The sequence below is a fragment of the Gracilinanus agilis genome, chromosome 4 (assembly GCF_016433145.1).
Source record: "Gracilinanus agilis isolate LMUSP501 chromosome 4, AgileGrace, whole genome shotgun sequence".
NCBI classification, from domain to species: Eukaryota; Metazoa; Chordata; class Mammalia; order Didelphimorphia; family Didelphidae; genus Gracilinanus; species Gracilinanus agilis.
The window spans coordinates 388,731,361-388,747,473 of record NC_058133.1 but is presented as its reverse complement, the minus strand read 5'-3'; the positions used below and the strand labels follow the sequence as shown (position 1 = coordinate 388,747,473).

Below are 16,113 nucleotides of genomic sequence, written 5' to 3'. Positions count from 1 at the left end.
TTCTTTTTCTTTGTATATAGAAATATTTGTTTTATTTGGTTTTGTAAACTTTGAAATAAAAAAATGAAAAATCAAAAGTGAAACAGTTGCTGACTTCAAGTCATTAAGGTAAAACATATACATATAAAGTTATATAATAGATACAAAATGATTACAGCTCAGGTAGATTAGAAAAGGCTTCATATAAGGCTTGACCTGAGCTTTGAAGGACAATAGAAAATCTAAGACTTTAACAGTTAAAATTAAGATAAACTAAGGCACAAAATTCTAAGTATGATTAATTTATTAGTAAAATACAAATTTATCAATAAATAGGATTGCAGCTTCCCCAGTAAAGCTAAGAAACCAAATGAGGGAGATGGCTCTCTTTTACAATTTGGGAGAGTACAGAAAATAGAAAGCCTAGTATCATAAATGGAAGAAAATATGATTGAATGGAAATTGGGAATAAGGCTAGCAACAGAATACAACTACATTTGCAGAGATAGACATAGCAAACCAGACTTCTTTGGATAACAAATCAGATATCCCTAAAAGATAGCTTAGTGGTATAAAGATATTAAATGGACTCCCTGGTATCTACCTATATCCTTCAAGGGTAACAGATTTCTTTGACATAAGAGTAGAATAGGGATTAATGAGATAACTGGATTTCTAAACTTAACTCATTATAAGTCAGATACATTTCTGAACTTAGTTCAGAGACAAAGAATCAATCATGACTTAGTTACAAGTTAAAATCAATTAATTGTAAGTAGGATCAATTTTAAAAGATAACATTTTGATTCCCCTCCTTGATCAGTGAAAGGATTGCTTATCTATGGGCTAATTCTATAAGATTTTTAACACAGTTATTATTAATAATATGTGCTGACATCAGTTTTTCTGGTGCAACTTTAGAACAGGCTCTAATACATCAATGAATGCAAAGTCTAAAAAGGCAGAAGGAAATAAGTGTCCATTTACCAAAAGTGACTAAGAGATGATTATTCTGTAGCCAAGTGAACCAGGAGGATGGATTCCACCAGGGGTCACCTGAGGGAGATAGTTGCATTTCTGCTGTAACTTCTTGGTTTTTATGGAGGATTATCATAATTTCTACATCCCAGTTAATTCCAGAACAAATAAAACTGATAATCATAATATAAGCTATAATAAAATATATAAAGTCATGTACTATTATTTTTAGAGGGGAAATTTACATGTTACCAATGTAACTAAAAAACTCAACAAAACAGATACCATAAAACAAAAAGTCAAAATAATACAATACTGGTCATCAATATTATCATTCAGTCTCTATTTATTCTAATATCTCATTCCCAATATCCATTAAATCAGCACATTTCTTCTTGGATACCAGATATTCCACATAGTCATTTGGTTCCTAGAAACACTTTCTCTCAGGCATTTAGAATAGACTTCTTTCTGCAATAACTGAAGAGGGCTCCTCTTCAGTAGAAGTGCTTCTCTAGTTTCAAGTCTCTTTCAGAGACTCTTAAGTAATTCTGCTAAAATCTGCTAGTCATAAGATTCAATACAATTTAGTACACCCTCCTACATCTGGTTTGCCAATAACTAGTTCATGAGGTAAAAACTAACTCAAGCCTAGTGGTTCTAATCTTATTAACAAAAGAGCCATAAGAAGAATATCACTTTAGAAACTATAGTTCACTTGAAACTTCAGAGAAATTGTTTTTACATACCACTTCCTGTTCTTTTCATTACTTGAAGACTGTGCCTGATATGAACAATGGCAATAACAGGCTGAAGTAAAAATCATAAAAAGAAATTCAAGATTGGAGCAAAGATGGAAAAGAAGTTATAAAGAACCTCTTAATCTTTACCAAATTACCCCCAAAACAACTATGATATAACTCATCAAAATTAATTCTGGGGCAGCATAACCCACAAAAACACAAGGTGAAATAATTTTTCAGTTCAAAACAACTTAGAAGGCAAAATCTATTGTATCAGTGTGAAAGTAGAACAGAAAGCAGCATATGCCAAGGCATATTCCACCATGCTAATAAGCCTTTGAGGCAGCTGAATCAGGAGCAAAGTCTTCATGAACTCTTCAGTCACAGATGATAAGGAAGGGTCCGACAACTGCTCAGAAGGAAATTACAGAATCACTTTGCTGGCTCAGAGTACAAAACACTTATTGCATTGCCCATATATATTTCTAAGTTGCAGTCCTGGGTCTTGGTCCTAGGGTGAGAAGAAGCACCAGTATACACTAGCACTTGTGGTGGAACAAGGGACCTCAGGACCTCAGTCACAATTCCAAGGCAAAAAAAAATGCTTATGGTTGCTCAAAGATCAGAGCACAGGCTAGGAAAGCATTAAACACACGTCTTCCATTATACAAATATTTTGGAGGAACTGAAAGCCAATAGATCCCCAGAGGTAGCTCTGAAAGCAGTTGAAAAAAGAACCTGAAACTTGAAACACTGTTCCCTTCACCACACTAACAGAGCCCAACTTCAGCAGGTTTTTAAGTTAAAAGACAATAATACTGGAAAATGACAGCAAAAAGGGGGAGGAGGTAGAAAGGAACTCAACAAAGAAACTTATTTTCTTGGCAGGGAAGACCAAAATACAAACACAGAAGAAAAAAAAAAAGCCAAAAAATTCAATACTGCTGAAACCAAAGCCTCCCAGAAAAATATTAATTGGTCTCAAGCCCAAAAAAAGAATTAATAGAGATTAAAATCAAATAAGAGAGGTAGAAGAAAAATTGGGAAAATAAATGAGTGACACAAGGAAATCATTTTAAAAAGAGTCAATATAACTTGGTTAAGGAATCACAAGAAAATACTGAAGAAAATAATACCTTAGAAAAACAGAATAAATAACTGGTTAAAAATAAAAACTCACACAAAAATCTATTGAAGAGAAGAAATTCTTAAAAAAGGAGAATTAGTCAAAGGAAAAGGAGGTACAAAAGCTAATTCAAAAAAATGATCATGCCTTAAAAATTAGATTTGGGATCCACATCTAGAGAAAGAACTGTAGGAGCAGAAATGCAGAAGAAAAACACATGATTGATCATATGGTTCGATGGATATAGGATTGGGGATGTTGACTTTGAATGATCACTCTATTGCAAATATTAATGATATGGAAATAGGTTTTGAACAATGATGCATGTAAAACCTAGTGGAAGGGGGGGAGGAAGAAGGAGATGGAAAGAACATGAATCATGTAACCATGGGAAACTATTCTAAATTAATTAATCAATAAAAAATTTAAAAATTTAAAAAAATTAGAATTGGGCAAGTGGAAATTAATATCTCCATGAGACATCAAAAAACAATTAAAGTCAAAAGAATGAAAAGAAAAAAGAACAAAATGTGAAAAAAATCTCATTGGAAAAATAAGTGACCTAGAAAATAAATCCAGGAGAGATAATCTAAGAAAAGACTATCTAAAAGTCATGATTAAAAAAAAGAAAGAGCTTAGATGTTGTCTTTCAAAAAATTATCGAGGAAAACTGCCCTGATATTCAAAAACCAGAAAATAAAATAGAAATAAAAGAATCTACCAATCAACTCCTGAAAGAGCTTCCAAAAAGGATAACTCTGGAATATTATGTCAAATTCCAGAACTCCCAGGTCAAGGAGAAAATATTACAAGCAGACAAAAAGAAAAAATTCAAATATCATGGATCATCAATTAGCATAATACAAGATTTAGCAGCTTCTATATTAAAGGAATAAAAGGCCTTGTATAGGATATTCCCATGGGCAAAGGAGCTAAGACTACAACCACGAATCACTTACCCAACAAAACTGAGCATAATCTTTCTAGGGGAAAAAGGAGTATTCAATGAAATAGAGGATACTCAAGCATCTCTGATGAAAAAACTACAGCTGAATAGAAAATTTGGCTCTCAAATACAAGACTCAAGAGAAGCATAAAAAGGTAAACAGAAAAGTGAAATTAAAAGAAAGTCAATAAGATTAAATCCCTACATGGGAAGATGATTTTTGTAACTCCTGAGAATGCTATTATTATGGCAGTTAGAAGTAGTACACATGGACAGAAGGCAAAGGTGTGAGTTAAATATGATGAGATGATATCTAAAAAAATAAATTAAATTAAGGGGTGAAAAAGAGGAAGTATTAAGAGAGAAGAAAATTAGAATAGGGTGAATTATCTTACATAAAAAAGGCATGAAAGACTTTTATAATGGGGGATGATGGGGGAGGAGGGGAGGGGAGCACTTTAGCCTTACTCTCATTGGAACTGGCTCAAAGAAGGAAGAAAGTACACAAACAATTCGAGTATAGAAGTCTATCTTACCCCATGGGAAAGCAGGAAGGGGAGAAGATAAGGGAAGGGCTCATAGAAAAGAGAGCAAATTGAAGGATGGTACAATAAACTAAATATTTTTGAAGATGAACAGAATGAAAGGAGAGAGGAAAGAATAAATGGGGCAAATAGGATGGAGAGTGATATACAATAATCATAGGTATAAAATATAATTTTTGTCTCTTTAATAAAGGCCTCGTTTCTCAAATATATAGAGAAATGAGTCAAATATATAAGAATACAAGTCATATCTCAATTGATAAATAGGCAAAGGTTATGAATAGGCAGTTCTCAGAGTAATTGAAGGTCTCTATCATGAAAAGAATTCTCTAAATCACTATTAATTAGAGAAACACAAATTAAAATAACTCTAAGATACTACCCTATTATCAGATTGCCTAGTGTGACAGAAAAGAAAAATGGCAAGGCTTGGAATGAGACATTAATGCACTGTTGGGAGGGTTGTGAATTGATTCAACCATTGTAGGGAACAATCTGGATCTATGCCCAAAGGGGTCTAAAATGGTATTTACCCTTTGATCCAGCAATAACATTGCTGTTTTTATATACCAAAATAAAAAACAAAAAGTAGAATGACTTATATGCACAAAAATATAATCCACACCAAGACCATCTCCTCAACCTTTCTCAGGTACATACAATCACTTGCAGTAACACTCAAATCGGACTCTCTTTGAGAAGCTAGTGGCATTTCTCTTGAATGATGACATTTTTATTACACTTATAGATTAATAAACTGGGGTAAACAGAGATAAGGTTACTTAACTAAAATCACATAGCCAAGAAATTAACAAAGACAAGATTTTTAACTTTCCTTTATCCACATAGGGCAGAAAGTAAAGATGTATCATTTAATTCTTGGCAAAGATTGATTAACAAAAGCAGAATTAATAATTTCTGCATCACAAGGTTTGAAAATGCTAGCTTAAAACAGATTAATTTAAACTGCTAAATTGATTTGTACTTAACTTTAATTTGTAAAGCCCCTAAGTATCTAATTAGATATACTTTTCTAATAAAACTTATTTATTTTTAGTTTTTCCATGACCAACTGTGTAAATGGAATTAGCTCACCCCCATTCATAGTTAAAACTCTAGCCATCAGAAATAATGTCATCCCACCTCCCTGAGTGGGGAGAGGAGATCTATGACCCACACGTGACAATAAGTAACATATATATATATATATATGTATGTATATACATATATATATATACACATATATATATTTGCTGTAATATTACTGCTTACCCACAAGGCTTTGAGAGACTTTGGGAACCTGCCATGTATTGTTAAATGTTATGGGACTGTGATTAATGCTTCTATCTGATTCCGGGAGAAGGGAACACAAGAGCTGTTAAAAAAAGTGCTAAGAAAGCACAAGGTCATGGAGACTGACCAACCAATCCCAATGGGATTGATGAGAAAATCTGCACAGTGGCAAGGAGCACAAGGTCAAAAAAGACTATACAAATACAGGTGGGATTGAGGAACTTCCATGCCAATACTAAGGACTTGAACTCAGTGTAAGACTCGAACTTGCGACGCTTAACATATGTTAAGATGTAGGACACTTCAAACTACACTGCCAGTCAGGTACCGAAGGTTGGCCATCATCTTGGTTCACCCATATATTCCTGAGAGTGAAGGTAAATCAGACCTGGGAATGACAGGCACTTCCCTTGCATATAAATCTGGTCCTTTTTTCTCTTATAGAATGGCAACTTCCTGTACACAGTCTTGGCTGCAAATGGATAAGTGCAGTATTACTGCATTTTGTCCTACAGACTAGTAAGATGGAAATTATATTAATCAGACCCTAATACAAGGGCCTGTTATGAATTTATTTTTGTTTATTCAGAAATTTTATATACATAGATTTTGATATTTTGATTCTTATTTTAAATGTTTTCTTTCTCCCAAAGTTTCATTTTTCTTCTATCTGATTTTCTTTTTATGTTTTTGTTTTTTCTTTTGAATTTAATCATACAACCCCATAACTCAACCATGTATCTTGAGCTGATCTGAGTATTTCTTTTTTAAATACCCTCATCAGGGGGGATTGTATTTTTATAAAATCCAATATTTAACTTTTTGTTCCAGAAAAATTCTCAGGAAAAGAAGCTTGCTGACTCCTTAATCCAGAGAATGAACTGTTTGCAGAAAGATGCCTGAAGAATCTACATTGCATCAAGAGATCCAGAATGAATTTTGGGGTACAACTGATTGAACTGATGGGGTTTGAACAGTTACTTTGAATATACATTTTATGCCAATAGGGGACTGCCATTGGTTTCTTGTCAATGTGCTTAGCAAACATTGGTTTTGCTTTCTCTCTCTTCCATTCCCCTCTTATCTCTAACTATTGTAGTTGGAAGACCTTTGTAGGTATAAAATGATTATGTAAAATGATCACTTTGGGTGACTAGGCACCCAAATTGATCATGGGGTGGGGGTTGGGTAAATGGAATTAGCTCACCCCCATTCATAGTTAAAACTCTAGCCACCAGAGATAATGTCATCCCCACCTCCCTTAGTGGGGAGGGGAGATCTGTGACCCACACGTGACAATAAGTAACAAATCAAGAACAAGGGACTGCCCAAAGGGCAGTCCAAAACAGTGTTGAGGTTGCATTTGTCCGCTTGAAAGGAGAGGTGGAGGCAGGAAGTGACGGGGTAATTTCCTGTGGAGGCAGTTGGGGCTTTGAACTTGGTGTGGAAGGATCTCTGGTGAGACCTCAGGTGGCTTCCCTCTGAATTGTCAGGCGGGTAAGTTAGGCTGATTTCCCTTCACCTCTCTTGGTGTTCTAAAATCTCTACCCTCAAGGAGGCTTCTTTGCCTCCCTAATTGTCAAGGCCTTGAGGCTAGTAACCGTGTTTAATTAACCTCTAATCCTCTCGGGATTTTAAAAAAAATTCAAACCACAATTTGGAAGTTCAGAATAGAAAAATTATAATTTAGTCACAAACTCAGTTTCTAATTATCATAACATTATACAGTCTAAGGAGAAAGAGTCCCTTTCTTCTTATTTGTCTTTTGCTCCACACTCCCAAAACTTGGTCAGAGCTTAGACATGGGGAGAGAAATATATATTGTATTTTTGAAGGCTTAGAAAACTCCTCAGAAAGTTTCACATTCCTTGTCCGGGAAAAAGAAACAGAAAAACATTTGCTGGCAAGGTCTTTTTCTCCTTCTTAACCTTCTGGGCAGTTTTCTAAAAGCATGAAATGAAATGAAGGGTTATCCACACAAGACATCCACAAAGACAATAAAACGCACTGACAAAGGTTCTCTAAAAATTTCGTGTATACAGATGAAAAGTCCTTTCTCAGGTCAAATATGGGCCCCTTCAAGATTCTGATATATCTTAGACTAATTTGGGTAAAGTATCCCTAAGTAATGACTAGAGAGACTTTCCTTGTCATTCAACTTAATCTTTTTGAGCAAAATTTTTATTCACCCCTTTTTAACTGGGAAGAATCTACCATTATTTTATGAGGCACTTGCTGACTATGGTTATTTGTAACTGCCAACCATGCCACTGGATAATAATGGTTACTTATGACATTGTGCTTCTCCAACCCCTATTGAATGGAAAGTATCACTCTTCCTACTGGCCATCATAATGAGAAGCCTAGGATTTTGCCTCTCTCTCCTGCCAATGGCAGTGAGTAGCCTGGGACTTATTTTATGACTTCCCTAAAGAGGAACTGCTTGTGCATGGTCTTTTGGTTACTCCTCAGCCTGAACTGGGAGTCTCCCTTGAAGAAAAGAAATTTTCTTCAAAGGGTCAATAACTTAAGGGAATTTCCTGGATTTTCTATTACTAATCATTGCCAGTCTGTCATACTTAAACACAAACAAGACACCAAAACAAACACAGCTGCAGCTTCCCCAATAGTGTAGGGGCTTACCTTGGCTCAGAAAGGCTGGGACTGGGTGGAGAGTCAGGTCTCCAACACAATCCTCTGTGGAGAAACCCACACATACACACACATAAACATGTCACCTGAGCACTCTGAAGGGGAATCCCTCAAAATGTTACTCTAAAGATTAGCCTTCTACCCCCAAACCTTCAAGTTTGTCTAACTATAACAGTTATTAAGGCAGACTGAAATGCAAAGTTCCGAATATGATCAATTTATTAGGAAAGCACAAATTTACCAGTAAATAGGATCTCATCTTGCCCAGCAAAGCTAAGAACCCAAATGAAAGAGAGAGCTCTCTATTCTAATTTTGAAGAATACAGAATATAGGAGGCCTAGATTCATAAGTGGAAGAAAATATGATTGAATGGAAATTGGCAATGAGGGCTAACAAAAACTCCCTCCTTCCTTTCTGTGGCTGAGAAATGTTCAATATTTGAGTCTAATTGCATCTTCATGGACAGTTAGCAAACTAGTCTTCTCTGGCTAGCAAACCAGACATCTCTAAAGGATAGTCTGGTGCTGTAAAGATACTAGACTAGACTCCCTAGTGTCCATCAAGGTTAACAGTTTTCCACAATAGAAAAGGAATTAACAGGAGAACTAGATTTATAAATTGACTCAATAGGCCAGCTAAACTTCTGAACTACGTTCAGAGTTAAAAAATCATGACTTTGGTAGTTATAAGACAAAATCAATTATAAACAGGATCAATTTTAAAAGGCATAGAATCAATCTATTTCAACTTAGAAGTGACAAGGGAGTGATTTCAAGTTTAGGAAACATCCAATGCAAAGACACAGACACAGGATATAGATCTCATATATGAGAAGCCATAAGAGGGTCAGTTGACTGAACCAATAAACAAGTGATAGGACATGCCCAATAATGAGACAAAAAGAAGCCAGAATGTGAAGGGTTTAAAATGACAACAGAGGCAAGAAGGTAGTGCAGTAGATAGAGTCTTGAACTTGGAGTTAGGAAGACCTGAGTTTGGCCTGTGACTCTTACCAGCTGTATTATTCTGAGCTAGCAACTCTCTGTGCCCTAGTTGCCATATTTGTAAAGTGGGAATTATAAAAGGCACCTACCTCATAGGATTGTTGGGAGGATAAAATGAGATATTTTTTAAAAGTTCTTTCCAAATGTTAAAGTTCTAAAAAAATGTTAACTGTTGTTGTAATTATTATTATTGATATATTTTACTGGGGGCATTGGGAAGTCAAAATCTTGGCAAGCACTGCCTACCTAAATGGAAAGTATTTAAGAAGAAGCCAAGCAATAAATTATTTCTAGGACATCCTAGGACTATCTTAGTTAAGTATTTGTAGTCTCAAGTCTTTCTCTTCACCTACACCCTCCTCCAAAAAAAAAGAATAAAGATCTTTTTTACTTATGTTCACAAATTTGAGGACAAAAAAACCTCTTTTGTCTATGTTTCAGACTATTTCTATTGTCCTCTGACATCCTTTCAGTTGAAAATTTAGCAATTTTCACAATGCTATAAAACTGGATTCTGTTTTGATTTTTTTTGCTGAAAAGCCTATTCAGCAAAGTCAAAGACTTATCTATTTTCAAAAGATAGAATAATTCTCATAAATAATCCTATTCAAAGGACACAAGCAAAATCACTACAATTTTTCAACCAATCAACAAAACATGTATTATGTACCAGGCATTGTGCTAAGCACTAAGAAAATTTTCATTTGGAACTTCCAGTTCATTTGTCTAATGGTCCTCTAAGTATTTATTCATTTCTAAGGATTTAAGAAAACAAAAATAAAAAGATGTAAAGTTTTTGTCTAAAATTACTTTGTAGAATAGCTGAAGCTCCAGGTCCTTCAAATATTATGTTAACAAATTAAGTAAAATATAATTCATTATTTATTTCTTGATGATGGTGCTAAAGTGTAAACAGTGAAAGTTGCATATTTCTAAGTTTGATATTTTAGACCTCCTTGCTCTGGACTGACTCACTATTACTTCAATAAATACATTTATCCTGAGCTTCCCACACAGAAAACAACTATTTCTCAAATATATCCCATAGTTTCTAACCTCTGCCCCTTAGAATGCTGTTGCTTCAACTGAGAATGCCCTCCCCTCTCATACAGACCTATTTTTAAAAATTCTTGGAGATCTGTATCAAATTCTTCCTGATTCATGAAATCTTCCCCAAATCTTTCTAACCTCCCCATTTAGAATTGATTTCTTTTTCTTCAAAACAACCACAAGGATGTGTTTGTGTTTGTATCAGAGAAAATATTAATCCAAGTTCTCATTGTTCCATATTACTTCCTGTGACATGTTTGAGTGGAGAGGATGACTCAATCAATGTATCAAGAACTATGCTAGATGCTGAGAATAAATACATGAATGAGGCTATAGTTTATTTAAGTAAACAAAAACTGATGAGATGTTTTGGAGACAAAGGCATTACTGTCTAGGGAAAATGGGAAAATTTTCAGATAGAAGATGGTACTGGAGCTGAACCTTGAAAGATATTCAGAATTCTAAAAGACAGAGATCAGCAAGAAGTCAATTTTAGTTAAGGAGATCAGCCTGGGCAAAGATATAAAAATGGGAAAAGGAGTGTCCTATGAGAAAAGATAAACAAGCAGGCTAATTTTAATGAACTGTATACATAAAGGGAAATAATGTATAATAAGGTTTGAAAAAGAGGTGGGAAACAGTTTATGAAAGGCTTTAAATATCAAGCAGAGGTTTTTAAATTTGATATCAGATATAATAAGGAACAAACCATTGGAGAGAAGGAAGAGGAGGAGGATAATAATGTAGTCAGATCTGCCTTTTAGAAAAAAACTGGAAATTGTGTGGAAAATGAATTGGAATAGAGAAAGACTTGCAATAGGGGAAAAAATTAGGAAGTTATTGTAATAATACAGCCAATAAAGGATGAGAGTCTGACCTTGAGTAGACATATGGGGATAGAAGTTAGAGATATAAGAGATACAGAAATAATAAAATAAAACAAGTGACTACATGTGTGGGCTGAGATAGAGTCAAGGATGACACGTAAATTGCAAACTTTGGTAACTGAACATTTCAATGGAAATACTGAAGTTTGGGAAATTGTTAGTTTGGGAGATGGTAAAAGATAATGAATCCTATTTTGGACTTGTTGAGTTTGAGATACCTGCAGAATATTCAGTTCAAAATGATCAATGGGCAGTTGGTGACGCCAGCCTACAGTTCAGTACAAAGACTAGAGTTAGATATTTAGAACTGTGAATTGTCAGCAAAGAAATGAATAATAATTAAACTGAGGACATCACCTAAAGAGAGAGTGTAGAGAGAGAAATAAAGGCCCAGGACAGGACCATGGGATGTTCATACAATTAGGGGCACTGAACATGGATGATAATTTGGCTACAAAGACTAAGAGGGTATTATCAGATATGTAAAGGAGGACAACCAGAAGAGTACAGTTTTATAAAAACCTAAAAAAGAGAGAGTAGACAATAATGTCAAATGCTGCAAAGAGGGAAAGAAAGATGAAGAGTCAGAAAAGTCTATTAGATTTGGCTATTGAGACCATTGGCATCTTGGGAGAGAGCAGTCTCAACTAAGGGCTGATAATGAAAGTCAGATAGCAAAGGTTTAAAAAGAAAATGAGAGAAGTTAGGCAACAAGTGAAAAGTAGTAGTTTAACTCAAAAAGACAAGAAGTTTGCAAAGTTCAAAACACTTTTGATCCCACAGACACACAGAGATCTGAGTCGGCTTGCATTAAACAATACTAACTTATCAGTCCTTTAAATTCTTTCCTAATACTATTGGGATAAGAGCAAATTCATGAAGTTGTGTTTGGGAAGCAGATATAATGGATGACTCATAAATCACAGGGCACTGAAAATTTATTACATTTAAAAAGGAATTAGTTTCCTTTGCATTGTTTTCATAGTACTTTGACCTTTGACTCAAGAATGCAAGCTGCCAAGGACAACCAACCATTGGTAGAAGAGTTCGGACCAATTATCTTCATAGCTGGTATGAAAATCACTACTATTTGTAACCTGAGAATTCAGATTTCAGTCATGATGTTATGACCTCAAACGTCTGTAAGCAAATTAAAAGATTATTGAGTTGGGGGCAGCTGGGTAGCTCAGTGGATTGAGAGCCAGGCCTAGAGACGGGAGGTCCTAGGTTCAAATCCGGCCTCAGACACTTCCCAGCTGTGTGACCCTGGGCAAGTCACTTGACCCCCGTTGCCCACCCTTACCACTCTTCCACCTATGAGCTAATACACAGAAGTTAAGGGTTTAAAAACCAAAAAAAAAAAAAAAAAAAAAAAAAAAAAAAAAAAAAAGATTATTGAGTTTTGTGCCAAGGTCCTGTGCCAGATGATAGGAGTAGGAGTGGGGCTGTGGGAAGAGGAGAGACTCAAGCAAAGTTAACACACCACTTAACCTGGGTCAATTCCCATGCTGGAAATCACTTGATCCTTTTCCCTAAAGGATATATGATCCCATGGAAGTAGACACAATCATACTAATCTTTCCTATATACACAACAAAAATTAAACCTGGGTTAAGGCAAGTTAGGTCAATGGAATGCAAGGACCAATGATGTGCCCTGCCAGTCTGGAAAGGTTTCAAGTACAAACCCCAGGAGGAGTTGTCTATCCACTGTCCAACAACCAATTATACTAAATTCACCAGACTAAACACAGCATGACCAATCTTTCTTCACCAGCATCTCTCAAAGACTGTCCCCTGAATTACAGAGGAGGTTGAAATCTGCTTTGGTAGAACAAGTACTCACACTGACAATATTACAGAGTTTCATAGTATTAAAGTATAAACAAGTAACAGAGAGGTCAGATGTCAGTGACTTTATAAAAAAAAAAAAGCAAGTTAATATTGAAGAGCTTGTAAGCATCACAAAGAACAAAGTTCAGTGCTAAGTGGAGCTATCTATAAACTACACACCACTGGAATTACAAATAAATGTTTGTGCTCTAATACAGTTATAATATTACTTTACTTTTTTATTCCTAACACAACACCTAATTTAAAGAAAAACAACCCATACAAAAACTAGCATTAAAAAGAAACCTAATAGTAATGGTAAAGCTAACATAATATTATAGATTACATGAAATAAGGGATAATAAAAAAGTTAATATATTTTTATATATATTATATATACATATATAAAACTTTAAAGTTTATTAAGCTCTTTACACATATTATTTCATTTGATCTTCACAACTCTCTGAAATAGGTGCTATTATTATCTCCATTTATAGAGAAAGAATACAAGGCTAGGGGAAGTTAAATGACCTTCCCAGGGCCACAAATCTAGTTAATATCTGAAGCAGGATACAGCACTCCATCCACTGTACCACCTCATACTATTACTGGTAGGGAGAAGAGCAGAAAGGGAAGAAATCATCAAACTTTCGTTTGATGGGGTTGGGAGAATATCTTAACTCTCTAAGCAGAATTCTTGTTGTGGTCACCATAGTAAAGACCATGGCGAATAGATCAATAAGTATTTATAAATTAAGGATCTACTTTGTGCCAGATAATGTGCTAAAGTATCAATACTCTCCTTAACCAATGAGATTACTTAATAGATCTCCCTAGCTTCAAATATGCCTTTAGATAGCTTATCTTCCTTTCACAGATTTGGTCCTATTATTTCTATTCTCATAATTCTACAAGGACTCCCTATTGCCAAAGAACCAAAATTCAAACTCTTTCTCCTGGCATTCAGGGATCTACACAAGATATTAAGTCCTATCTGGGAACATTTGCTCACCACACTTTCCTGACTCAGTATGTGCTCAAACTATTCCAATTAAGCTTTTGCATTGTGCTATAGGGTGTTTGGAAAGAAATTGTTTTTGTTATTTATACAAATGTTAATTTAGCTAAAAATTACAAATGTTGCCCGTGGCATTAGATTGTATCCTTTTTATGATTTAAAAACTATTCCCTTGAGAAGAATTGGCTGATTGAAGAAACCAGATAATGCAATAAATTCCATTCATTTTTTCCTTTGGGTTTTAATTGTATGTAGATGATATATTAAAACATCATAATATCGCTTTGAGACTTTATTTAGTGATAAAAAAATTAATTTTGTCTATCTTGATAAGACCAAAATTCTCAACGATGCATTTAGAGTCTAAGAAAAGACTTAGTAATTTTGGTCTTGTCCTTGGTAAACAGACATAATTTTATTCCAAATTGCAACAATGGATAAAAACAAGAAACAGTTACCAAAATAGCTAAAACTCTGTTACCACTTATTTCTGACTATCAAGGATCCAAACATGCCTATATTAGTAAGGGAAGGGTAGGAATCACATTTACAATTCTATTAGAAATTCCAAGATAAAGAAATTTCTTCTACCTATGAGAGTCAGCATTTTCCTTGAAAGTTATACTTAAAGAATTACCTTGAGCACTGAAGAGGTTAAAGTGACTTCTCCACGGTAACACAGCCAGGATGTATCAGAGGAAGGATTTGAACTTGTCTTACTGGCTCCAACAAATATTATCCCAATGACCCTACCCTTAATACCCCTATGATAGATTAGTAAATAAAAAGGATTTGGTATTAATTGTATGAATAATGATATGCCACTATTTGAAAACATTAAAAGCAAAGTGACGACTTTTAAGAGATAGTTAACAAGAGGCAGCTAGGTAGCACAGTGTATATAGAACACCAGGCCTGGAGTTGGGAAGATCTGGGAGACCCTGGGCAAGTCATTTAACCCAGTTTGCCTAGTTCTTGCCCTTCTGTTTTTGCTACTAAGATAGAAAGTAATGGGGGGAGGGGAAGAAAAAGAGAGAGTTTATGAAATCAAATCAAAATCAAACTTCAAAATCACAGTGACATTTATCTTTGACTTTCCAAGAATCTCAATAGGTTACATTTTTACATGATTGAGAAAATGTATTTGCTGAGAGTAAGTCATTACTTCAAAAGAGTGTATTTCCTCTAAAACATTATAGGAATTTTGTCAGAAAAACAGCATTTAAGCAGCTGGCAAATAGTTTCCATATTTTTGTAAATGAGGGGAAAAAATAAGACATAAAAAGGTTGAGTGACTTTTCAAAACCACATTTGCAGTACTTGAATTTGGAATTTGAAAGTATATTGTGAAAAATTCAGACCAATAGTCAAGCTATCTTCCTTCCATGGAATCACTTTCACTATTAAAAAAAAAAAAGGAGAAGAAAAGTGAACTAGTTCTGTGACCAAAATATAGAATGAAAATTCTGAGATTCTAAATTCAAATACAACAAAAGTGGATAGAATCCTGGACTTGAATCCAGGAAGCCATGGATTCAACTTGCCTCTTTCTATGTGACCCTAGGCAGAACTTTTCTGAGCTCAGTTACTTCATGTTTAAAATGGAAATAATATTACCTTTAGTACCTACCCCCATGGGGATGTCATAAGAATCAAATGTAAAATGCTTAAAGTAAGTATAAAATGCTTAAAATCTTTATAAATGTCAGATATTCTTGTTTGGCTATGTTACCAAGGACCCCTACTTCATTTTGTCATCTCAGATAAAATTGATAGAAAGAAAAGTGGATGGAGAACTGGCCTCTGAGCCTCAAGAAAGCCTAGACTCACATTCCACCTCTGACAATACACTGGTTGTATAATCTTGGGCAAGTGATTTAACCTCTCAATCTTCAGGAAATTCTTTAATATAATGTAAGTTGCAGAGAAAGTACCTATTTTCTTTGGAAAAGGAAGTCCCTTATTGGCTGCTTTCTATATCACTGAAATCACAGATTAAGTTTAAAAAGCAATAAGAATTTTTTAAGTATAAAGATGGAGTTCCATTAAATAGATC

The 16,113-nt window shown here is 34.7% G+C and overlaps 1 protein-coding gene across 1 annotated transcript in view; it reads right to left on the bottom strand.

The window, feature by feature from the left end:
* ENPP1 (ectonucleotide pyrophosphatase/phosphodiesterase 1) overlaps positions 1-16,113 on the bottom strand; it is a 107,552-nt gene that overhangs the window by 74,506 nt on the left and 16,933 nt on the right. The window lies entirely within an intron of this gene.